Source organism: Papio anubis, chromosome 16 (assembly GCF_008728515.1).
Source record: "Papio anubis isolate 15944 chromosome 16, Panubis1.0, whole genome shotgun sequence".
NCBI classification, from domain to species: Eukaryota; Metazoa; Chordata; class Mammalia; order Primates; family Cercopithecidae; genus Papio; species Papio anubis.
Genome location: NC_044991.1, coordinates 36,782,932 through 36,808,836, shown reverse-complemented (window position 1 = coordinate 36,808,836; position 25,905 = coordinate 36,782,932). Strand labels below are relative to the sequence as shown.

Here is a 25,905-nt window from a genome sequence, read left to right as displayed (position 1 = left end):
TGGTCTGTCAATTTTGTTGATCTTTTCAAAAAACCAACTCCTGGATTCATTGATTTTTTGGAGGGTTTTTTTGTGTCTCTATCTCCTTCAGTTCTGCTCTGATCTTAGTTATTTCTAGCCTTCTGCTAGCTTTCGAATGTGTTTGCTCTTGCTTCTCTAATTCTTTTAATTGCGATGTTAGAGTGTCAATTTTAGATCTTTCCTGCTTTCTCTTGTGGGCATTTAGTGCTATAAATTTCCCTCTACACACTGCTTTAAATGTGTCCCAGAGATTCTGGTATGTTGTATCTTTGTTCTCATTGGTTTCAAAGAACATCTTTATTTCTGCCTTCATTTTGTTATGTACCCAGTAGTCATTCAGGAGCAGGTTGTTCAGTTTCCATGTAGTTGAGTGGTTTTGATTGAGTTTCTTAGTCCTGAGTTCTAGTTTGATTGCACTGTGGTCTGAGAGACAGTTTGTTATAATTTCTGTTCTTGTACATTTGCTGAGGAGTGCTTTACTTCCAATTATATGGTCAATTTTGGAATAAGTACGATGTGGTGCTGAGAAGAATGTATATTCTGTTGATTTGGGGTGGAGAGTTCTATAGATGTCTATTAGGTCTGCTTGCTGCAGAGATGAGTTCAATTCCTGGATATCCTTGTTAACTTTCTGTCTCGTTGATCTGTCTAATGTTGACAGTGGAGTGTTGAAGTCTCCCATTATTATTGTATGGGAGTCTAAGTCTCTTTGTAAGTCTCTAAGGACTTGCTTTATGAATCTGGGTGCTCCTGTATTGGGTGCATATATATTTAGGATAGTTAGCTCTTCCTGTTGAATTGATCCCTTTACCATTATGTAATGGCCTTCTTTGTCTCTTTTGATTTTTGATGGTTTAAAGTCTGTTTTATCAGAGACTAGTATTGCAACCCCCGCTTTTTTTTGTTCTCCATTTGCTTGGTAAATCTTCCTCCATCCCTTTATTTTGAGCCTATGTATGTCTCTGCGTGTGAGATGGGTCTCCTGAATACAGCAGACTGATGGGTCTTGACTCTTTATCCAGTTTGCCAGTCTGTGTCTTTTCATTGGAGCATTTAGTCCATTTACATTTAAGGTTAAGATTGTTATGTGTGAACTTGATCCTGCCATTATGATATTAACTGGTTATTTTGCTCATTAGTTGATGCAGTTTCTTCCTAGCCTCGATGGTCTTTACATTTTGGCATGTTTTTGAGATGGCTGGTACCGGTTGTTCCTTTCCATGTTTAGTACTTCCTTCAGGGTCTCTTGTAAGGCAGGCCTAGTGGTGACAAAATCTCTAAGCATTTGCTTATCTGTAAAGGATTTTATTTCTCCTTCACTTATGAAACTTAGTTTGGCTGGATATGAAATTCTGGGTTTAAAATTCTTTTCTTTAAGAATGTTGAATATTGGCCCCCACTCTCTTCTGGCTTGGAGAGTTTCTGCCGAGAGATCTGCTGTGAGTCTGATGGGCTTCCCTTTGTGGGTAACCCGACCTTTCTCTCTGGCTACCCTTAAGATTTTTTCCTTCATTTCAACTTTGGTGAATCTGGCAATTATGTGTCTTGGAGTTGCTCTTCTCGAGGAATATCTTTGTGGTGTTCTCTGTATTTCCTGGATTTGAATGTTGGCCTGCCCTACTAGGTTGGGGAAGTTCTCCTGGATGATATCCTGAAGAGTGTTTTCCAACTTGGTTCCATTTTCCCCCTCACTTTCAGGCACCCCAATCAGACGTAGATTTGGTCTTTTTACATAATCCCATACTTCTTGCAGGCTTTGTTCATTTCTTTTGCTTCTTTTTTCTTTTGGTTTCTCTTTTCGCTTCATTTCATTCATTTGATCCTCAATCGCTGATACTCTTTCTTCCAGTTGATCGAGTCGGTTACTGAAGCTTGTGCATTTGTCACGTATTTCTCGTGTCATGGTTTTCATCTCTTTCATTTCGTTTATGACCTTCTCTGCATTAATTACTCTAGCCGTCAATTCTTCCACTTTTTTTTCAAGATTTTTAGTTTCTTTGCGCTGGGTACGTAATTCCTCCTTTGGCTCTGAGAAATTTGATGGACTGAAGCCTTCTTCTCTCATCTCGTCAAAGTCATTCTCCGTCCAGCTTTGATCCGTTGCTGGCGATGAGCTGCGCTCCTTTGCTGGGGGAGATGTGCTCTTATTTTTTGAATTTCCAGCTTTTCTGCCCTGCTTTTTCCCCATCTTTGTGGTTTTATCTGCCTTGGTCTTTGATGATGGTGATGTACTGATGGGGTTTTGGTGTAGGTGTCCTTCCTGTTTGATAGTTTTCCTTCTAACAGTCAGGACCCTCAGCTGTAGGTCTGTTGGAGATTGCTTGAGGTCCACTCCAGACCCTGTTTGCCTGGGTATCAGCAGCAGAGGCTGCAGAAGATAGAATATTTCTGAACAGCGAGTGTACCTGTCTGATTCTTGCTTTGGAAGCTTCCTCTCAGGGGTGTACTCCACCCTGTGAGGTGTGGGGTGTCAGACTGCCCCTAGTGGGGGATGTCTCCCAGTTAGGCTACTCAGGGGTCAGGGACCCACTTGAGCAGGCAGTCTGTCCCTTCTCAGATCTCAACCTCCGTGTTGGGAGATCCACTGCTCTCTTCAAAGCTGTCAGACAGAGTCGTTTGCGTCTGCAGAGGTTTCTGCTGCTTTTTGTTGTTGTTGTTGTTGTTGTTGTTGTTGTGTAGCTGTGCCCTGTCCCCAGAGGTGGAGTCTACAGAGACAGGCAGGTTTCCTTGAGCTGCTGTGAGCTCCACCCAGTTGGAGCTTCCCAGCAGCTTTGTTTACCTACTTAAGCCTCAGCAATGGCGGGCGCCCCTCCCCCAGCCTCGCTGCTGCCTTGCCGGTAGATCACAGACTGCTGTGCTAGCAATGAGGGAGGCTCCGTGGGCGTGGGACCCTCCCAGCCAGGTGTGGGATATGATCTCCTGGTGTGCCTGTTTGCTTAAAGCGCAATATTGGGGTGGGAGTTACCCGATTTTCCAGGTGTTGTGTGTCTCAGTTCCCCTGGCTAGGAAAAGGGATTCCCTTCCCCCTTGCGCTTCCCAGGTGAGGCGATGCCTCGCCCTGCTTCAGCTCTCGCTGGTCGGGCTGCAGCAGCTGACCAGCACCGATCGTCCGGCACTCCCCAGTGAGATGAACCCAGTACCTCAGTTGAAAATGCAGAAATCACCGGTCTTCTGTGTCGCTCGCGCTGGGAGTTGGAGACTGGAGCTGTTCCTATTCGGCCATCTTGCTCCGCCCCCTCTCTCCAAATATTTAAGATCACCTATTAGGCTATGCATCACTCTTTACTTGTGTTATCTCATCTAATCATGAAACAGACTTAGAGAGTTATTAACAAGGGTATTCTTAGCTCCCATTTTATATAAAAGGCAATTGAGAACCAAAGACATGTGGAGAATTGACTCAAAATCACAAAGCTAAGTGACAGAGTTGGCTGTAATTCCACTGCTCCAAGTCAGAAGTTGTAACTGTTTTGTGGAAGATGGCATAGAATAGCATTTAAGGATGAAGGATTGGGGGCCACGGAGAATTGGGATTAGGTCTTCACATGATAGTGCTTTGATCAGTGGCAAGTAACAAAAGTTCTTTGTCTCTTCATTGGTAAAGGGAAGGCTAACACTATCTGCCTAACAGGGATGCCATGAGAATTAAATGGAATAATGCCTCTGTGGAAATTTGTGTTTTCTAAAAATGGCCACAACAATATTTTCAATCCCCATGTTTGCCTTACAATGTGATTTTGATACTGTTCCCATCAAGAGATGAGCTTTGTGTTCCACCATCTTAAATCTGAACTTGCATGTATGGTGGACATGGCACTATGTGACATCTATGGCTAGGTCATAAAAGATGATACAGTTCTTACCTTGTCCTCTTGTCGTGTTTGCTTTTGAAACCAGCCACCATATTGTGAGGAAGCCCAAGCAGCTCTTGGAGAGGCCCACATAGAAAGAAACTGAGAAACCAGGTGTGGTGGCTTATGCCTGTAATCCCAGCACTTTGGGAGTCCAAGGCAGGCTGATCACAAGGTCAGGAGTTCGAGACCAGCCTGGCCAACGTGGAATTTTTAGTAGAGACAGGGTTTAGTAGAAACTCAGGTTTCTACTAAACCCTGTCTCTACTAAAAATACAAAATGTGGCAAGCACCTGTAATCCCAGCTACTCAGGAAGCTGAGGCGGGAGAATCTCTTGAACCCAGAAGGCAGAGGTTGCAGTGAGTTGAGATCATGCCATTGCACTCCAGCCTGGGCGACAAGAGCAAGACTCTGTCTTAAAAAAAAAAAAGAAAAGAAAAGAAAAGAAAAGAAAAGAAAGAAACTGAGAATCCTGGCCCCCTACCCTGCTTGAGCTCTCAGCCAGCACCAATTCACCAGCCACAGACTGAACAATCCTGGAAATGAACTAGACTCCATTTGAGCTTCCCCAGTTGACACCACATGAAGCAAAGATGATGTTCCCCACTGGTCCAGGTTGACATGCCAGATTCATACATTAAATAAATGATGTTTTTTAAAAGCCACTACATTTTTGAGTGGTTTATTTATGCCACAGTAGATATGTGGGAACAGACGTGCAGCACAGCATCTGCCGTTTAGTCGTACTTGGTGAAAGCTCACAGCGATTATTATTACTAATATTATTCTCATTGTTTAAACTGCATTCTTCCCTCCTGACCACGGATGAAGATATTTGGACTGAAAAAGTCAGAAGACAGAAATCTTTTTGGAGATTTCTCTATAGACCCTTAATGAAAAATGTAGGATTCTGACTCATGACTACAGTTTAGTGCTCATGGAATTATAAAAACAGAAAGGGTTCCATGTTCCTCATCTTTAGATTGGCAAACATGCAAACTACTCAAACGTGATATTTTCTCCTGCTATCAGAGCTTTTAGAGGGGAGGAGCTGCAACTTATTCTTCTAGGGGCAGGGAAGCCCCTAAAAATCTCCCATGACTCCATGGGGAAGCTGAAGGAAGTTTGAACTGAATTGTTGGTCCAGTAATGTACCCTGGACCAATGCATGGGAACCCTGAACACCGAGATGATGATCAAGGTGGCACGGACTGCATCATGGGGATTCTGAGGACAGATTCTGATTAATCAGACTTCAGGGTTCTATTCACCATCTCTCCTGTGAATGAAGCAACCTCTGGCTGGGGTTCCTTTCATAATAAACATCGATAAGCTTGTAGATAGCTATTTTGTCTTTCTTTTTCTGGGCTTGTTATGCAAACTCAACTTTCTTTATTGCTCTTTGCCAAATCTCCTCAACTGTTTTTTCCACACACACTTTAAGGTGAGAAGACTAAATCTAGACACAATTAGAGTTCAATCAAGCCTGCTTAACACAAAAGGGCTGATCCTTGACCCCCACATTTCATACATGTGCAGGTGCTCCTAAGGGCATCATCCTCACATGCTTTCTTTATAACTTTTATTGAGCTTAGGGTCCACTATGACTCCAAGATTTTTTCTATTCCCTGATATCTGTGTTCTTTTTTCTTCCTCCCAATTTTTGCTGGTTGGCATAGTGTAGCCAATCCCAATTAATACACTTGGCTGACAGGGCCCTCCCTGATTCTTACCACTTTCCTGGCTTAATCTTACCATTCTCCCTCTTGTTCATTATATTCTTGGTATATTGGCCTTCATTCAGTTTTTTAGCCCAGTTAGCTCTTTTCTTTTTCTTTTTATTGTTCAATGTGCCTGGCATTCAGTAATCTGTAGCAAATGCAGTCAGTGCCCCATTCATATCCCCTTAGCATTCACTATCAATGGCTTCCTCCTCAAGCATATATGCACATCTCCACCTGGGGCTTCCTGGGGCTTGGGAAGCAAGCTCTACTGTGGGTAGGGAGGGCTGGAGGTGGGGATTGGGTGGAGTGGGGCAGGGGGAGAAGGAAAGGGTTGATCCGTTGGAAGCAGCTCTCAAGCATGATGGACGTGAATTTGTGGATCAATAATCCACCTTCATGTTCTACACCATCTCCCCAAATTCCCAAGCTGGAAGGACTGTGCCTCCATTGCTCATAGCACTAACTTGCTCATTGGCATTCTTCCCTGCCTTATTTTCTCACTCCCCTACCCATGTTTCTTGAAGTCATCTCCCAAGTAACTACTTACACTCCAATCCTTGCCTCAGATCTAAGACATGGGGTTTATTGTATGTTTGTGGTTATTATTAACAACAGAATGGCTATGATAAAACAAAATGTCTCAACCAGGCACCTCACAAGATGCCACCAGCTTCAGTTCATAGAAGGTGTTTTGCAGTTGAAATACCTGGTTATACTCTGACAGGGTTCACATTCATTCATTCAGCCATTCAGCAAATATTGATTGAGTGCTTACTCTTAGCCAGAGGTAGGGATTTCAGTATCAGAAGTGGCTGCAAGTGGTTGCAAATCCAAATTAGAATTACTGCTGGGAAAAGAGGAAGGTAGCTCTAATTCCGGGGAAACAGAAAGGCAGCCCCAATCCCTTCCCACTCCACTCTGACTCCATTTCCCTTTCACTCCCCTCAGCATTCTGGCTGCTCTTTAAACAAACTCAGTCAACCCCCCTCTGAAGTTTTCCACCTTCTTCATGAGATCTTTAGACCTCACCCCCTTTCTTTAACAGCTGTTCCTCCAATCCCTTAGCCTGAACTAGTTCCTCAGGGTGAATCATTTTATCTCCTCTATCCCCTCTTCTAAGCGTTAGGTTCACCCTCCTCTGCTTTGGCATCACCTATTACCTAGATATGTCCTAGACTATGGCACGGCACATGCCTACTTGGAAATGTGTCTCCCTTTCTAATTTGCAATAGACATACATGGCAACTGTTGATGCCACACCCATATCCCACTGCCCTTACCACTTTAGGGGCACACTGACCTGATTTCCAGCTGGCGGCACCTGCATTTATTGATCTGAACTTGACTTCCCACCTGTGCAGCGATCACCCACAGGGATGGTAAACTTGATCACAGGCCCTTTCAAGGCTGCTTCCGTTCCCTATTCCGCCTCCCTATTCCTCTACCGACGTTTTCTTCACCTTCCAAATAAACCACCTGCGGCTGAATCCTTAATTTGGAATCTGCTTCTGGGTTAGCCCAAACAAAGATTTAGTTTTAAATTTATAGTTAATTTTAAGCAAAATATATGGATTTCTATTTCTTGTTCCATCAAGTACAGACACTATATCCTAATACTTATTTTATTTTATTTTACTTTAAGTTATGGGATACATGTGTAGAACATGCAGGTTTGTTACACAGGTGTACATGTGGGATGGTGGTTTGCTGCACCTATAAACCCATCATCTAAGTTTTAAGCCCTGCATGGATTAGATATTTGTCCTAATGCTCTCCCTTCCCTTGCCCCCCACCCCCTGACAGGCCCCAGTGTGTGCTGTTCCCCTCCCTGTGTCCATGTGTTCTCATTGTTCAACTCCCACTTATGAGTGAGAACATTTGGTATTTGGTTTTTTGTTCTTGTGTTATTTTGCTGAGGATGATGGTTTCCAGCTTTATCCATGTCCCTGCAAAGGACATGATCTCATTCTTTTTATGGCTGCATAGTATTCCATGGTGTATATGTGCCACATTTTCTTTATCCAGTCTATCATTGATGGACATTTGGGTTGGTTCCATGTCTTTGCTATTGTGAATATTGCTGCAATAAACATATGTGTGCATGTGTCTTTAGTAAAATGGTTTATATTTCTTTGGGTATATACCCAGTAATGTGACTGCTGGGTCAAATCGTATTTCTGGCTCTAGATCCTTGAGGAATTGCCACACTGTCTTCTACAATGGTTGAACTATTCAGAACTTGTTATCGGTCTATTCAGGGATTTGACTTCTACCTGGTTTAGTCTTGGGAGGGTGTATGTGTCCAGGAATTTCTCCGTTTCTTTTAGATGTTTCTTTTAGATTTATCCGTTTCTTTTAGTTTATTTGCGTAGAGGTGTTTATAGTATTCTCTGATGGTAGTTTGTATTTCTGATTTTTTTCAGTCTAAGATCAGATATTTCACCTCCTTTCTTTTCCACCTTTTCTCTATTTTTCTATATGTATTTCTAGTTCTGTCTTCACTTTTACAGTGTTTACATTGCTAACATTTACATTCTGTAATAACATTTGAATAATCTTGGGTTCTTTTTTCCCTGTAAGTTGGTTCTAAAAGTTGAAAACCAATAAACTAAGTGTACATTATTATGCCTTTTTATCTACCTTGAATTGCAGGGCCAAATGGATTTGCCTTTTCTTCTTCATGAGTTCCATGCCAAGAATCCTACATCACTCAAAGGAGGATGTTTCTAGCACCAAGGGCAAATAGAGTCCCCTTTTTACCCACCATTGACTTCTCACAATCATGTCACAGTGTAGTCTGTTTCACAGCGGAAGCTTGATTCTCTTGCGCAATTTTGTTTCCCTAGTACTCCTCCTCTTATCCCAGGTTTTGCTTTCTGCAGTCAGTTACCCACAGTCAACTGTTTTTATATTTTGAGAAAGAAAGAGAACACACTTACCTAATTTTTATTACAATATATAGTTATACTTTTTCTATTTTATTATTAGTTTTTGTTGTCAATCTTTTACTGTTTCTAATTTATAAATTAAGCTTTATTATAGGTATGTATAGAAGAAACAGTATACATTGTGTTTAGTATCATCTGTGGATTCAGGTATCCACTGGGGTTCTTGGAACATATTCCCTGAGACTAAGGAAAAACGACTACATATTTTTTTCTTGTAGAGTTGTCACCACATCACAGCTACTTTTAAACTTCTTACTGATTCTATCAGTTGGTTTCATCCCAGTCTTTCATGAATATATTCTTTGTGGAGCCTACGTATTTTCTGTTCTGATTTGGATTTTTGCTTTATAGACCTACTTTACAACTCTCATTCTTGCATTTCTTTTAGCTGCACTTTAGGGCTCATTCTACTGTTTTTTGTATGCAACTCTTTCAGTCTATTAATTTTTATTCTTCTTTTGTTGTGGCACAGCCTTAAGTAATTTCTGTGAGAAAGATATTAGGAGATTTATTTTCTGAGTCCTTGAATTATTAAAAATGTGTTTATTTTATCTTAGATTTAATAATAGTTTGGTTGGGTATAAAATTCTTGTATACATTAATTTGAGTATAAAATTGTTGTAAATTAATTTTCTGATAGAAACTTGAGTACTTTTCTGCATTGGCTAATAACACCCAGTATTGTTGATCTTAGTATGAGCCTCAATCCTTTGTATATGCCTTAAGTTTTCTGTCTTTAAGCATTTTATATTTTCATTATATCCTTGGGATTCTGATATTTCATAACTATGTACACAGTTCTGAATCCTTTTTCACTCATTTTGCTGGCATGCTGTGGGCCATTTAAAGATGCAGATTCAGATTAAATTCTCTGGCAGCCTTTCTTCTCTTATTGCATGTCTTTGATAATCCCCTCTCCACTACCCCTGTGCTCCTGCATTTCATCTGAAACTGCTAATGCTCAGATCATTGTCCTGAATTGATTCTCTGCATTGTACCTTCTCTATTAGGATTTTGACCATTGTATATTTGCTCTGCATTCTAGAAAATTGCCTTGACATTATTTCTCAACATTTACATCAGATTTTCAAAACCAGAAAACCTATTTTTAATTTCCCAGAGCTCTTTCTTATTTTTTGTTCAATTTTTAGGGCATTTCATTCTGGTTTTGTAGATGTGATATAATCTCAAATCCTTCTGAGGTCATTAATTAGAGTGTTTTTTTTTTTTTTTCCCTTAATTTCTTCTTTGGTTGCCTGAATTGTGTTTGTTTCCTTTGGTGTTGTTTAGTTCTGTTTGTTTGGTGCTTCTGCTTCATGTAGTAGTTAGTGTTCTCCATATTCCTGGTGATCTGTTTCGGTGTTCATTTTTAAGAAGGAAGACATGGATCCATTTTTCTAGGTAGCTGGTGTGCACTTTTGCTGCTATTAGTTGTGTGGTTTGGGTGAGGCACCTGCGTGAGGGCAGGGCTAACTGACTGGATGGGCTTCACGTTAGGGAGAAGAGGCAGGGAAGGAGGTTTTGGGCCCGGGGACCCCCAAATGCCAGAATGAGGAGGGCATGGCCATGGGTGCTGGTACACACTCTAGGAGTCCTGGCTCCTAACTCCTAGAAAGCGTGTTCAATTTAGAAGAGAAAGCTTTGTTGTTGCCGTTGTCTTTCTCTTCCCCAGGAGCTAGAGGAACAAGCTGGGTGGGCAGCCTGCCCTCTTTGTGCACAGACTTGGAGGAAAAGTAGGGCAGGGTGTAAGAAATGAATGGTGCAGTAGGTTGGGAGTAGGTTTTTAATTCCTCTCCTATTTTGCAGTCCCTTTTCCTCAATTGCTCAGTCCTGGTCTGCTGGCTGCGGAGCCTGTGTCCTGCTGGCAGGGTGGCCCTTTCCCTGTGGTCCCCTCCTGTGCCTGCTGAGCCACCGTTTCCCTCATACAGGCTTGTTCATCAATACGCTCCGGCCACTCAGGCCCCAGCGTTATTTTTTAGAAACCTCTCATCCTTTGCTTGTTGGTTTCCCTACTGCTATCCTTTGCTCTTAAGAGATTTTCATTCCTTGATTCCTCCATGTTCAAGGTGTCTTAGGAGAAGAGGAAGACAAATAGTATGTCCTGTCTCTATCTACAATTTGCTCCTTTTTGAGATTTCTACTTTGGGTTAATTTTCCTGGTATTAGAACAAGTCCTGCAATTTTGACCAAGCCCAGATATGGGAGATAATTTGGTGTTCCTTTCAGCTGATGTTTCAATATTTGTTTATTTGAGGAGAGGTGTCCAGGAGGGGTGCTGGGCAGCAGCGGCTGGTGGTGGCTTGGTGGGTCCCTGGCTGTCCCAGGTGACTGTGCCCAGTCCCTAACTCACAGGCCCCAGTCCATCAAACAAAAGCCAGTTCTTAGCCAGCACCAGACGCTCTAGGTAGAAGTTCATTAACCACCTGTAGTTACCTAAGCTTGACCCCTGGGACCCTGATTCCTTACCCCTGGAAGCTTATTTTAAAAAATCTCCTTTGCCCACACTAGATGAGACATGCTCTGCTGAATGCAGTTTTCTTCATGTGACTCTATTTCCAGTGGCGTTTGGGCATCTCTCACGGAGAGCTCTCTCATCCACGGGCACCTCTGTGCAGGTGGCTTTCCAGGAGAGCCCAGCTGGGAGCACAATTCGGGAGAGTTTCAGAGCCTTCTTTCTGTGCCCAGCAGAGCCACTCTAAGATCCACTGGCGCTGGGACTGCACCCACTCTTGGCTGCCTTTCCAGGCCATTCAGCAGCCCATTGTTTGCCACAGCCACACTCGAGTCTCCCGGGCTGTGCCCATTTCCAGCAACTCTGAGCGGGGTCACCAATTAAAGGAGGAAACAAAACGTTTCCTGAGCCGGCGGCCTCCGGCTGGCTCTGCTTCCTGTTGCTGTGTGAGTGCGGGGCTCCCGCGTTGCCCACGGCTCCCACCGTTCTCCATGTGTGTTCCTCTCCACGTCTTCTTTATTCCTCATTAGCTTTGGTTTCCTCTCTCCCCCTCCCTCTTTTACATGTCTGTTATTTCCAACCCTTTAGCCACACAAAATGAGGGGTGCCCTTTTCCTGTTGCCTCGGGAGTCACTCCTCCCTCGGCCGTCACCTGCGGATGCCGGGCCATGGCACTCGGCCACTTCTCGGCCACAATGGGAGCTCTCAGAGCCGGGCGGCGCAGCCTGGGCTGGGTGCCAACATGCCACAGCGAGGCAGCTCGGCCTGCAGAGGGGCGTGAGCCTGGCAATCAGACCCTCGCAGAGCCGCCACCGACTTGCTGTGGGGTCTGGGGCAAGTCACTTGACCTCTGCTTAGCTCCTCGTCCCAGAGAGGAAGTGAGGATGGCTTCCCTGGGATGCTGGAGGAATTGCCAATGAAGGCAGGACGCCTCCTGGCCCAGGCCTGCAGACCCACTGCCAACCTCTTGGATGAGTGGTTTTGTGCATGCTCTCAGACAGAAACACACACACACAAATACACATGCTCATATGTAGACACACATGCAAGCATACATATATTCATGCATTCACATATGCACTCACAGACATAAACATAAATACATATGCACACAGACATACAGACATACATTTACACACAAGCACACATGAACAACCAATGCAGACACACACAAACGTGCACATTCGGCACATAAATATCCCCACACCCACACAAGCACATATACAGACATACACACTTTTTATATCCTTAACACACACAATTGCAGACTTATTCTTACATAAAATATGCACATATACATATACACATTTACACACAGACATACACACTTACATACAAATGCATGTTCTTTTCACCATAATCAAGGTTACATATAAGAGTGTGTATATGAGTGGGTTTCCCAATGAAGCAAATATAAACCGAATGAAATTTCAACTTGTCTTTATGGAAACAAAACAAACAGCTTGAAATCTCTGGGATTTCACCCGTTCTTTCCTTGTCATACATGTCAAAAGTCCACGGCCCGTGTGTGCTAGTCACTGTGCCAGGCACAGTGAGGCATATGAGAAACAGCTGATGTGGCCTCAGGCCTTGAGGGACTTATGGGCTCTTCGGGGAACATAAGCCAATGACTCAGGGCACTGATGTGCTAACACACTCGGGTAGGGAGCTTATGGGAGGGTCCAGCTGTGGCACAAAAAATGGAATGTTGCATGCGGCCAGAGGAGGAGGATCAAGGAGGGCTGCATGGAGGCAGAGGCTCTTGATCTGGATAACTCCACCAGATCAGGGTGGAACACTTTAGCTGGGCTTGGTATCAGAGCCACAGACAATGACTCTGACTCCAGACATGCATGTGGAATGCATGTGGAATTCAAAGAATCTTCTTCTTTGAAGAGGTGGCTTCAAGTGCCTGCCATGACCACAGGGGTTGGGGGATTCTCAGCTACATCTGGGCCACCGCAGGCATCAAAGCTGGAGAAACAGAGATGACTGCCACTCGAGCACCTTCACACCTAGCCTTGCTCGACACTCTGAGTGAACTGCTTGCACATTTTTCTTCTGTAGCTGTGTATCTGTGGTGATTGACTGTATTTTTTAAAGGCAGTTGCATCAGTATTTTTGTTCCACATGCTCTTCCAGAACCTTGCCTCATTTCAACCAAGAGGTGGAGTCTGTTTCCCTCCCCTTGCACCAGGGTAGGACTTTGTTGACTACCTTGGTGAATAGAATGTGTGACCTTGGGGCTATGCCATGGAAGGTGGTAGTGTTTCCTCATGGCTCTCTCTTTGGGTCAAGTGCCTTGGGAGCCTGGCACACATGGGAAGTCCAACTGTCCTGAAGGTGCTGTGCTGGAGAGACCATGTGGAGAGACCACACAAGGACAGAGAGAGATGCTGAGGTCAGGGATGAGCCCCTGCTGGTCCAGCCCCAGCTGTTTGCATCTCCCCAGGGCTGGCACCAGCCATGATCGAGGGGCTTTCTGATGACTCCATTCCAGTCTTTGGGCTGCCCAGCTGATGCCTGGTAGAGCAGAGATGCACTCTTCCTACAGAGCCCTATGCAAATGGCATCTTCGGGAACCAAACAAACTTGCTGTTGGCTTAAGCCACCAAGTTTTGTGGAGGTTTGGTACCCAGCAACAGACAATTGGAGCATCAGTTCAAGCAAATGTTTGATCACGTTTGCCCTTAAGGGCTGAGACAGACCTTGGGAAATCTTGGTTACTCTTGGAGGCCTTATTCAAAAGGCAAAGTCTTCACATGCAGACTTTTAAAAAATTGCACTCCTCTTGGAAAACTGGAGAGGAAAAATCCAAAGGATCCGAGGTGCCTCTTTACAGGCAGGTGGCTTTATCTAAACACATTATCATACGAACCACCTGCTGTCCTGCCTTTTCATGAACTTGGCTTCTTTTCTACCAGGTGTGGGGAACACAGCCATTCAGCATAAACAACACTTTCCTTGGGCTTAGAAAGTCTAATGAAATGAAAGTGACAATCCTGGCATATTTGGGATTAGTCTTTGAATCCGTATGGTTCATTCTGCAAGGCACACTGACCTCCCACATTAGCAAAGGGGACAGCCCCTTATAGCCAGGGATCTCTAGAATGGAGAGTCACCTGTTCCATCTGCTTCATGATACATGAAGTTACTTGAATGTGCCTGCTAGTCAAGTCATGGAAAATTAAGAGACAGAGAGAGGACATCTTGACTTAAAAATACATGTTTAAAAGCATTTCCAATCCACCATAGGTGAGCATTTTCATAAAATACAATAACAGGCTGAGTGTGGTGGCTTACTCCTGTAATGCCAGTGCTTTGGAGGCCAAGGAGGGTGATCACTTGAGACCAGGAGTTTGAGACTGCAGTGAGCTATGATGGCAACCCTGCACTGTAGCCTGGGCTACAGAGTGACTCTGTCTCTAAAACAATAAAAATAAAAATACAATGCAGTAACAATGAATTACTAAGAAAATGAAATAAAAATATACGCTAAAATTCCAGCCTAAAATTATTATTAGATTTAACAGACCTAAAGTTACTCTGCTTAATTAGGTATCAAAGTCACTAAGTGGTTGCCCTCCAAATCTCCACCGATCTCACTGCAGATCAGCACAAATCCTCAGCGCACCAGCTCAGGTGCCCAGGACCACCCACTGACTAGCACAGGTCTAGAGAGCAAACAGAAGCTATTTTCAGGAAGGCAGGGTTGGAATGGGAAAGGTGCGAAGGAAAAAAGCCATCAAATCTGTGGGACCCAGGTGTAAGAAGTAAGAGAAGTGAGCTGTCTTCAGCAGGGGAAGCGCCAAGAGAGAGAATGTTAGGGTTCCATACAGACTGACTTTGTTCACTCTTTGTTTTTTAGCCTGAGGTTGATCTTAAGATCAGATAAGAGTCTCCACTGGAGAGAGGGTGGACAGGGCACGTGGATTTGTAACTTCTGGCATTCTGGCAGAGACTGGTATTAGGGCTCCCTTAATTAAAAGCAGATTCTATTTCCAGTCCTTCAGAGACACCAAGTAGGCTCCAAAGAGCCTGGCCAAGCACACAGTCCTCACCCCATGGTATTCTTCTTGGACGTTTGAACCTTGGAGTAGCAGGAATTCTGAGGATGCTTCAGCGTGTGTGTGTGTGTGTGTGTGTGTGTGTGTGTGTATGTGTATACTGTGTATGCCAGCCCAGTATCTAGCAATCAACTTCCATGGTGGCATGACACTTGTAGCATGGCTGATGGATATGTCCTTTCCTTCTTGGATAGTGTCTGTTCTAACATGTCATCTGGGATCCCTTGGAATCTTCATGTACAGAACCGGTTGCTGCCTCATTGAGTTGGTGGGACAGAATAGCTCCTGGTTGGCAGCATGGGTTGTGCAGAAGGACAGACCCTGCAGGTAAATCACAGCAGATCTCGGCCATGTTTGCAAGTATGTTACTTAAAAATTTCCAATTCTAATGCATTTAGGAGTTTTCATGATTCATGTCATTTTCACCCGTCTTGCATTCTGCTGTGCTTTCTTGGGTGGAAGGGAAAAGCATAGCCTTACAATTCAGAGGCATCACCCATATCGTTTCTCACCATTATTGCATCTCATGGCCCTTAAATCTTGCTCATGTTTTGTTACCACTTATAGCAGTTTGGCATTATTACAGAGTTTCAAATCCCAACGTTTTTGGGGGGAGCATTCATAAAAATCTCATATGACATTTATGCCAGTTTAATACAATATGATGATACCCAGCAATTTCACTTTCATCATTTAGACCAAAGGAATATTTGTACACATGCACGAGGCAGTATGTGAAAGGACATACGTTATGGCAATTTCTGGAAAAATACAAATTTAGAAATGCCCTAAATAGCCATCAAAAGGGGGATGGACAGATAAACTCAGATTCATTCACACAATGGGATACTCTCCGGCGGTAAAAAGCAAGAGACATATCTGTAAGTGGGAACATGGAAGGGTCTCAAGATGCATTGTTGACCGAGGAAAGCGATTTCCAGATAATACACGCAGCGTGATAGCATTGCTGAAGGAAACAGAACCTCATACACTATAAAGCGTGACCACAGGTTTTCTAAGGGTACATACCTCATAGAAAATAATTTGTAGTGCACCATCCAAAACAATGACAGTATCTCCTGTAGTAGGAGAGGAGGAAACCGAGAGCGGTGGTGCTCAAAGGGGATTTTTAGCCTTACTTGTAATTCTTGGAGTTTGTTTTTTTTTTTTTTTTTTTTTTTTTTAATGAGGAAACATTACTCATGTCTTATTTATGTAGTAATAAAATCATGTCAGAAATCCGGGTACACTGATGAGCATGACTATCACCCCTGGCAATGTCTATCTGAGTAAAGGCCAAATAAAGATAAGAGAAAGAGACAAGAGCACTCACAGAGTAGTGCTCAAGGCCAGGGCCCATGACTCCAACTGCCAGAGCCTCCAGCTACAGCTCCACCCCACAACCCACCAGGCTGCGGCAACCCTCAGAGGTTTCCTGGGCTTGCTGCCAGCTGTGGGGTTAGGAAGTTAAGAGAATGAACCCTGAAACCAAACCACCTGGCTTCCCATTCTTCCGATCCTTCCAAGCGATGTGATCTCTGGGGAAGTCATGCATCCCTCAGTGCTTCAGCTCCCTTGAGTGTCAAGTGGGTATAAGAATAGGGGGGTATTGTCGGGGTTAAATTAAATCATATGACCAAACCTTTAGAATGGTACCTAGGACAGAGACATCTCCACGTAAATATTATCTGCTACTATTAATCTTCAAGAGCTTTTCTTTTTTTCTTCCCTAGAATTTTCTTTAGGGACTCAGATGTTTAATTTCCACTAAGATCAAGCCAGCTCCAAAGCCTCCTCCTTTATTTCAGGTCCTTGATAAGTAGCATTACGGGAAGGTTTAAAAGAAAGTCAGGTCCAACATTTCGTTGTATGAATGGAGAAACTGAGGCCCAGAAATGCAAGTCTCATTGCTGGTCCTCCCAGGAAGTCAGCAGAAGAGCTAGCCCAGACCTCCTCCCTCCTGACCCTCTGGCCAGCTCTGTGACCATTGGTACCACACACTCTTCTGCCAGGAAAGAGCAGGAGTTGAGCTGGGCACCCTGGCTCATGCTTGGAATCCCAGCACTTCAGGAGGCTGAGGCAGGAGGATTGCTTGAGCCCAGGAGTTCAAGACCAGCCTGGGCAACATGGTGAAAGCCCATCTCTACAAAAAATATAAAAAAATAGCTGGGCATGGAGGTGTGTGCCTGTAATCCCAAGCTACCTGAGAGGCTGAGGTGGGAAGATCACCTGGGATTGTAGTGAGACGTGATCACGCAACTGCACTCCAGTCTGGGTGATGGAGTGAGACCTTGTCTAAAAATAAAAATAATAATAATAAAAAAAGGAAGCTGGAATTGGCTTGTGGAACAACAGAATTGGAATTTTTCTCAAAAGACTGACTTATCCCACTTTGGAAAATGGGCAAAATACTCCTGCAGCTCTGGCGACATTCTATGGAGTCCTCAGTTATGACCGTGACAATGGTACAGACAGGCTCGACCCTGCTGGTGCCACAGAGCAGGGACTGTGGGAGCCTGACAATGAGCTTTCATGGCCCCAGGACAGGACAGAGAGGAGGCACCTCTGCAGGAGGCTCGGAGATTGAGATGTGCTCGTTGCAGGCAGGCAGCTGCCCTTCCCATGGATGAGAGCAGCCCCTCTCTTCTTCAATATTGACCAGCAAAGAAACAAAAATCCATCTTAATACTTTTTCAGTGGAAAATGAAGCAGTTTATTTAATATTATTTGGATAACAAGCATCCACATGAACAGGATTCGAATGTCAGTTGTCTTCGGGGAAAAGAGATTTATTGGTTGGTAAATATTGAGAAAGAAAAGCTGATAAAGAACAGTTTCAGCTGCGGCTTCTGCCCGGAGCAGGAGAACAGGCCTGTGTTGTATTTTGGGGCCCTGGGAAGGCAAAAAATTGTGAATGTCTTTCTTTGTTGGTGGGTGTAAAAGTGGAGCCCGCTACAAATAATTTCTTATTTCTTGTCGCATAGATTTTAAATTATGTAGCTTCCCTACCTTGTTAAGTATTAAAGCGGTCTTGTTTAAGGAAGAGACACTTAAATAATGAAGCTTATGTATCTTGTTTTCAGACATCAATATCTGGCTTTGAGTGGCACAAAGAAATAAAGGAATGTGGATTCAGACCTCACTGGGATGCTTGGCAATTCTAATTCTACCCCAGACTGCAAATGGACACAAAACTGTTGCGACTTTTGTTGAAGAGGAAAAGGATGGGTGAGCATGTGACGTTGGGAAATTGTATTTTCTTCTTCGAGTTCTTCTGTTTCCTAATATTTAATCCTACTGTTCTCTTCTTTAGTGAAGGTCTCTTTAGTAAATAATCTCTGCTGAAATTGCTTCGGGCAGCACAGAAGCTGGATTCAGAAGCACACAGGTCTGGGGATGCAGGCTTCGGCCACCCTGATGCGAGGAAAGACTGCCATCTCGTGGTCAGCTCGATCCTGGCACCTTGGTAAGGGTCCAGGCTGCAGAAAACCGGGCTTGGGGAGGAAATGGTGCTGCAAACTGGATTTCTGTGGGACAGTGTGGATGCCTTTAGAAAACACCCAGAAAAGAGCTGAGTGCCACCCAAGGTAGGCTTCAGTGAATCCTCTGCAGGTGTGTTGTCATCCCCTGAGCCAAACACATACTTCACACACACGCTGTAGGCTGCGTGAAAATGAGGTAGAAATGTGGGGAAAACATAATCCCGTGGAGAGAACAAAGAGCTGAACATGTAAATGCCTCCGGCATGCCTGGCAGAGAGAACACTCAGGCTGAGAAAAGGGGACAGTAACTTGTACCAAAGATAAGGAAGTAGCCTCTGGGGAATCAATCAGCAGGGCATCTGGTCAACCCCTCAGACAAAGTCAGGTCTGAGCAGGCAAGATCTATGGATCTGATTTATTAATATTTTCACAATTAAAAAGAATCTGATTGTAAAACTGTTACATGTGTTGTGAGAAAAAAAGAAAAAACAAACAATATAGAAATGTACAAAGAAGAAAATGAAAGATTGGAAGCGTCCTCACCTTAGGGAACCATTATCAATGCTTTAGGTGGCCAATCTTCCAGACATCTTGCTACAAATATATCCAAATGGAAATTAAAAATGCACTTTCACTTAAGTGCAATCAGACCTTGTGCTCTTCTATCCCATAGCCTGCTTTTTCATTCAACACTATGACAGAAGCATCTTTCCAGGTCAATAAACAAAGGCTGGCCTCATAGTTTTTTTTTTTAATCAATTGCATAAAGCTAATGGTATGTAATATTGATTTGATACCTGCTACATGCCAGGCGCATGCATGATCTTGCATAATCTCATAACAACTCTACCGAACAGGAGTTTGTATTATGCCCATTAAGCAGATGAAGAGGCTGTGGCACAAGAAAATCGATCAGCATTGCCAGGGTATCTGACCTCAGAGCCCAGAATCTTGACCAGTAGGCTAGAAATGAAGCATAATTTACTTACCAGTTTTCCGTTGATGGACATTAAGCTATTTCCTACTTTTCTGGTATAAAAAATAAGATTGCAGTGAAACTTTATGGCATATACATCTTTGCACCTTAGTGAGTTCTCTCTAAGTTAATTTGAAAGTAGTAGGGTATGGGGTTTGTGGGTCAAAGTGTATGCTCAATTTATGCTTTACTGTGTGCCTGACTTCCCTCCAGGCAGCATGTGCTGGCTCACACTCCCACCAGCTGTACAGGAGAATTTCCAGTGCCCCACGACCTTGCCAATGCTAGGCTTCCTCATCAGTTTTTTTCTCTCCTTTATTTTTCTTTAGAAAAAAAAATAGCCTTTGAAAAAATTGTAGGAACTAGTGCAATGTGAGCTTGTAAGTGCTTCACCCAATGTAGATCCACCCAGTGTTAACATTTTGCCACATCTGTTAGTTTTTATCAAACTGGAGTTATCTATAGACATCGTAACACTTGATGCCTAAATACTTCGGCATGTGTCTCTTAAGAAAAAAAGCACACCCTTACGTAAGCATAATATAATCAGTACACTTGGGAATTGCTAAAATACAATTTTCTAATACAAAATTCATATCAAGTCATTGAATAAAGACACTTCTTGACTTAAAATGAGATTACATCCCAATAAACCCATCATAAGTTGAAAAAATGTAAGTAAAAATGCATTTAATACATTAAATCTGCTGAATATTGTAACAGCTTTGCCTACATTAAATGTGCTCAGAACACTTACATTAACCTGCAGTTGGACAAAATTATCCAACAGAAAGCCTATTTTATAATAAAGTGTTAGATATGTCATGTAATGTATGAAATACTGTACTGAAAGTGAAAAACAGAATGGTATGGGTTCTCACAGTACGGTTTCCACTGAATGCCTATCACTTTTGCACCATTGTAAAACTGAAAAATTGTAAGTTGAACAATTGTAAGTTGTGGACTGTCTGTACTTAACAGATTTTGTCTTGATCCAGAATGGAATCAAGGGTCATGTATCGTTTCCCAGTCATGTCTCTTGAATCCAGAACAGATCTCCAACCTTTTTGTGGTCTCTCATGACATTGGCATTTTGAAGAGTTTTATGGAGTGTACTTAGGCCTGGATTTATCTGATTGCGCCTCAGGATTAGATTTAGCATAAATATTGTTGGCAGGCATATTATACAGATGCTGTTGCTTCCTTCTCAGGGCATCATATCAGGAGGAACAACAAGATGCCAATTTGTCCACAATTTGTGACATTAACTTTGATCACTCAGTTAAGTGAGTGCCTGCTCTATTTCTCCATTGGAAATGTACCCTGATCTTCTGTGATTATTAAGTGACCTACTGGGTGATACTTTGAGACAGAATGTCTTGCTTCCCAACAATCTCTTACCCAGTGATTTTAGAATCTATTGATCATCCTCGCTTGGATCAATTGCTCTTTCCTGACTATAAAGTGCTATTTCATTTCCCATTCTTTCTACTTTTAAAAAAAGTTATCGCTTTTCTATAAAGAAAAGCTTCTTATTCTACCCCTCAACTTTTTTAGTATCAGATTGTACTCATGGCTTCTTTCTCAATCCAGTGTATTTCTGTCGCTATCCATTTTGACAGCCAGATCATCCCAAATTTGGCAAGTGGCAGCCCCTTCAAGCTGGACCTGTGTCCTCTGAGCCCCTTTCTGCTCTCTGGCACGAGATGCTCCAGGCTCACCTTGCACTTTCCTTGCCTCAGGTCTGGCATCAGCCATTTCTCCAAGAGCCCTCCCATCTTTGTTTATATATTTACTCATATTTAATATCTCATTCTTATTAGTTTTAAAATTTATATAAAATAAAGTTGACTTTTTTGTGTAGTTGTAGGAATTTTAATACAGGTATAGGTTTGTGAAGTCACCACTCTAATTGAGATACAGAACAACTCCAAATCATCAAGTTACACACTTTAAATATATATAATTTTTAATTGTCAGCTATACCTCAGTAAAACTGGGGAGAAAAGATACAGTTTCATGCCCAGAAACTACTTTGTGCTTCCTGTTTGTGGTCAAACACGTCCTTTATCCCTGACAGCTGCTGATCTTATCTCTGTCTTTATAGTTTTACCTCTTCTAGAACATTACAAAAATGAGAGCGCATAATATGCAACCTTTTGAGTCTGGCTTCTACTTTCCTTTAGCATAATGCCTTTGAGATTCAGCTGTTGCATGCATCAATAGTTCATTCCTTTTTATTGCTGAGTGGTAGGTATTCCATCGTGCAGATGATCCACAGTTTGCTTGTGCATTTACCCACTAAGACAAATGGGTTGTGTCCAGTTTTTGTTGATTATGAATAGAGCTGCATAAACATTTATGTATAGAGTTTTCTTGTGTGAGCACAAGTTTTCATTTCTCTTGGGTAGGTGCCTAGGAGTGGGATTACTGAGTCACACACTAAGTGTATGTTTCACTTTTTAAAAGCTGTCAAGCGTTTTCCAGAGCAGCCAAGCCAGTCTGCGTTTCACCAGCAATTCCTGAGAGTTTCAGTTGCTCTGCATCCTTGCCAGTGCTTGATATTGCCAGGTTGTTTTTTTTTAAACCCATTTTAAAATATGTTCAGTGCCTCCCTTTTTTAATCTTTGTAAATGTTATAGGTGAATTTAAAAAGTCAATCTCAATATACATTGACTGTTAATAATACTATTAATTACTATTACTGTTAATAATACTAATAAGTAACTATCAATCTCATAGATGAAAAAGATGATTTATGATCTTTAAAAATTTGCATTTTTATTATTAGGAAAGTCAGAAGGGCTCAATTATAACAGAGAGAGAAGCGGATAGAGAAGTGTGTTCTCGCCTGAAGGTGTCTTTCATCTTGGGCTGCCTCTATCTATTTCTGGGATCACTGACGGCCCTTGTACTCTTATCCTCAGCTCTTCCTGGGGGCATTTTCGTTTCATTGAGGCTATGGATGGGAAAGAATGTCCAGCCCATTCTGTCTCCCTCTTCTGATTAAAAGCAGGGGAGGTGGAAGTGGAAAGGGCAAAACCAATTATAGGTTGTAGCCTACACTATCCAAAGCAATATATACATTCAATGAAATCTCTGTCAAAATACCTATGACATTCTTTAGAGAAGCAGAAAAAAATAATCCTAAAATGTATGTGGAACCACAAAAGACCAAAATACCTAAAGTTGTCCTGACCAAAAGAACAATCCTGGAGGAATCACATTACCTGACTTCAAATTATACTACAGGGCTATAGTAAACAAAACAGCATCATACCGGTATAAAAACAGACACATAGACAAATGGAACAGAATAGAGAACCCAGAAATAAATCCAGACATCGTCAGTGAACTCATTTTCGACAAAGGTACCAAGAACATACACTGGGGAAAGAACAGTCTCCTCAATAAATGGTGCTTGGAAAACTGGCTATCCATGTGCAGAAGAATGAGACTAGACCCCTGTCACTTTCTACCCACAAAAATCAAACCAAAATGGATTAAAGACAAATGTAAGACCTCAAACTACGAAACTACCAAAAACAAACAAACAAACAAACAAACAAAACATTGGGGAAGTTCCCCAGGATATTGGTCTGGGCAAAAATTTCTTGAGTAATACTCTAAAAGTACAGGCAACTAAAGCAAAAATGGAAAAATGGGATTATATCAAGCTAAAAAGCTTCTGGCCGAGTGTGGTGGCTCATGCTTTTAATTCCAGCACTTTGGGAGGCCAAGACAGGTGGATCGTCTGAGGTCAGGAGTTCGAGACCAGCCTGGTCAACATGGCGAAACTCCATCTCTACTAAAAATACAAAAATAAGCCGGGTGTGGTGGTACATGCCTATAATCCCAGCTACTCAGGAGGCTGAGACAGGAGAATCACTTGAATTGGGGAGACGGAGGTTGCAGTGAACTGCGATTGCTCTACTGTGCTCCAGCCTGGGCAACAGAGTGAGATTCTGTCACAAAAAAAAAAAAAAAAAAAAAAAAAAAAAGTATCTGCACAGCAAAGGAAACAGTCAACAAAGCGAAGAGACAACCCACAGAATGGGAAAAATATTTGCAAAGTATCCATCTGACAAGGGATTAATAACCAGAATATATAGGGAGTTCAAACAACTCAAAAGGAAAAAATCTAGTAATTCAATTAAAAATGGGCAAAAGATCTGAATGGATGTTTCTTAAAAGAAAAATATACAAATGGCAAACAGGTATATGAAAAGGTGCTCAACATCATTGATCATCAGAGAAATGCAAATCAAAACTACAATGAGATATCATCTCACCCTAGTTAAAATGGCTTATATCCAAATGACAGGCAGTAACGAATGCTGGCAGGGATGTGGAGAAAAGGGAACTCTTGTACACTGTTGGTGGGAAGGTAAATTAGTACAGCCACTAGGGAGAACAGTTTGGAGGTTCTTCAAAAAACTGAAAATAGAACTACCCTATGATCCAGCAATCCCACTGCTAGGTATACACCTGAAAGAAAGGAAATCAGTATATTGAAGAGGAAACTGCACTCCCATGTTTATTACAGCACTATTCACAATAGCCAAGATTTGGAAACAACCCAAGTGTCCATAAACAAATGAATGGATAAAGAAAATGTGGTACATATACACAATAGAGTACTATGCAGCCATAAAAATATGAGATTCTATCATTTGCAACATCATGGATTGAACTGGAGGTGGTTACATTAAGTGAAACAAACCGGGCACAGAAAGATAAACTTCACATGTTCTCACTTATTTGTAGGAGCTAAAAATTAAATCAGTTGAACTCATGGAGACAGAGAGTAGAAGGATGGTTGCCAGAGGCTGGGAAGAGTAGTGGTGGTGGGGGTGGGGTGGCGGGGAGGGGAAGTGGGCATGGTTAATGGGTACCAAAATATAATTGAATGACTGATATTCTGTCAATTGGATAATTGATAGAATGAATAAGATCTCATATTTGGTAGCACAATAGGGTAACTTGTCAATAATAATTTTATTACACATTTAAAAATAACTAAAAGAGTATAACTGGAATGTTTATAACATGAAGAAAAGATAAATACTTGAGGTGGTGGGTACCCCATTTACCCTGATGTGATTATTACACCTTGTATGCCTATATAAAAATATCTCATGTTCCCCATAAATACATACACCTACTATGTATGTACCCATAAAATATTATAGAGTGTGGTCATCAGAGCATGGAGTCATGTTCCTACATAGTGCTTAAAACTTCCACTAGGAATTATCATGGTCAATTCAGCTTGTTCCAGCTCAAGAAAAATAAGAGCATCAGCTAGGCTCTAGGTACCATGCTGCACTCCCGAGACATAAACAAGACCCTAGCCTTGTTTTCAAGAAGCTCATTCTGGTGGAGACAGGGCGGGAAGGAGACACAGACAAAACCAGCCATGGGGATTAATATATCTTAACAAGATGACCTGTAAGTCTGACCTAGGAAGAGAAGGAGATAGCTTTCAGAGGCCGGAACTGAGCTCTGAGTAACTGTGGCTGCCCGAAACTGCCTCTTCCTTTCCAACACTGGCTTTCCCAACCTGAAAAACTGATTCAGTCTCACATGTGGATCCTGAGGACATTTAAGGAAGACATTTTACAGCCGTCCAGGGAACTCTGATGAGATCTGAAATGTTCTGTTCGTTCTGCAGCTATAAAATAACCTGCCTAGCACAGAAACATATACTGACCATGCCTGAAATAATGAATCTGGCTTTTGAAAGTGCTCAAATAGAAATCTGTTTACTGAGCAAAGCCGTCATCCCGGCTGACTTACAGAAAATTGATAGCACCATTGTCCAAGATACATGCTGTCTCCTGGCACATCAAAGACAGCCCCGGGGGACTTGATATCTGAAGTCATTTTCTTGGAGTTAAGGGACACTGCTCATGGGAACCACAAACTGCACTGGTCCAAACATTTGGTCAATGCAGCATAACTACAAAGCCTGATTCATCTAGGAAAGCCACCTTCTCATCCTTTGGCAATGTGTCGGCATTTATGTAGGGGGGACTCTTTCCTTCCAAATTTGTACCTAATATAGAGCTTTAGTGGTGGTTCATAGTGAGTGCTTGAATCAGTCAGGAGATAAAAACCACACCTTTTAACAGGCATAATTTTATATAAAATTGTTAACTGGGTTCTTTCGCAGAAAGGCAAAAAGAGAACTCTAAGAAATCCTGGTGGTGGCAACTGCAGGAAATAGCTACTTCCCCTAGGGGTGAGGGAATAGAAGGAAGAACAGAAAATTATTAAAATGTAGAAGCTCAGAGGAGCGGCCCCATGGAGCTGGGACTCAGATATCTGAGTGGGGCCACACTGAAACTGGGTCTGTGTATACTGTAAAAACTGCAAACTGG

At 42.5% G+C, this 25,905-nt stretch overlaps 1 long non-coding RNA gene across 1 annotated transcript in view; it reads left to right on the top strand.

The window, feature by feature from the left end:
• Positions 1-20,347, top strand: part of LOC103888168 — a 61,858-nt gene extending 41,511 nt beyond the window's left edge. Inside the window, exons 5-7 of the long non-coding RNA XR_002515257.2 lie at positions 15,259-15,391; positions 18,148-18,292; positions 18,378-20,347. This is a non-coding gene — a long non-coding RNA (uncharacterized LOC103888168). The remainder of the gene's footprint in view (positions 1-15,258; positions 15,392-18,147; positions 18,293-18,377) is intronic.
• Positions 20,348-25,905: the final 5,558 nt, after the last annotated feature.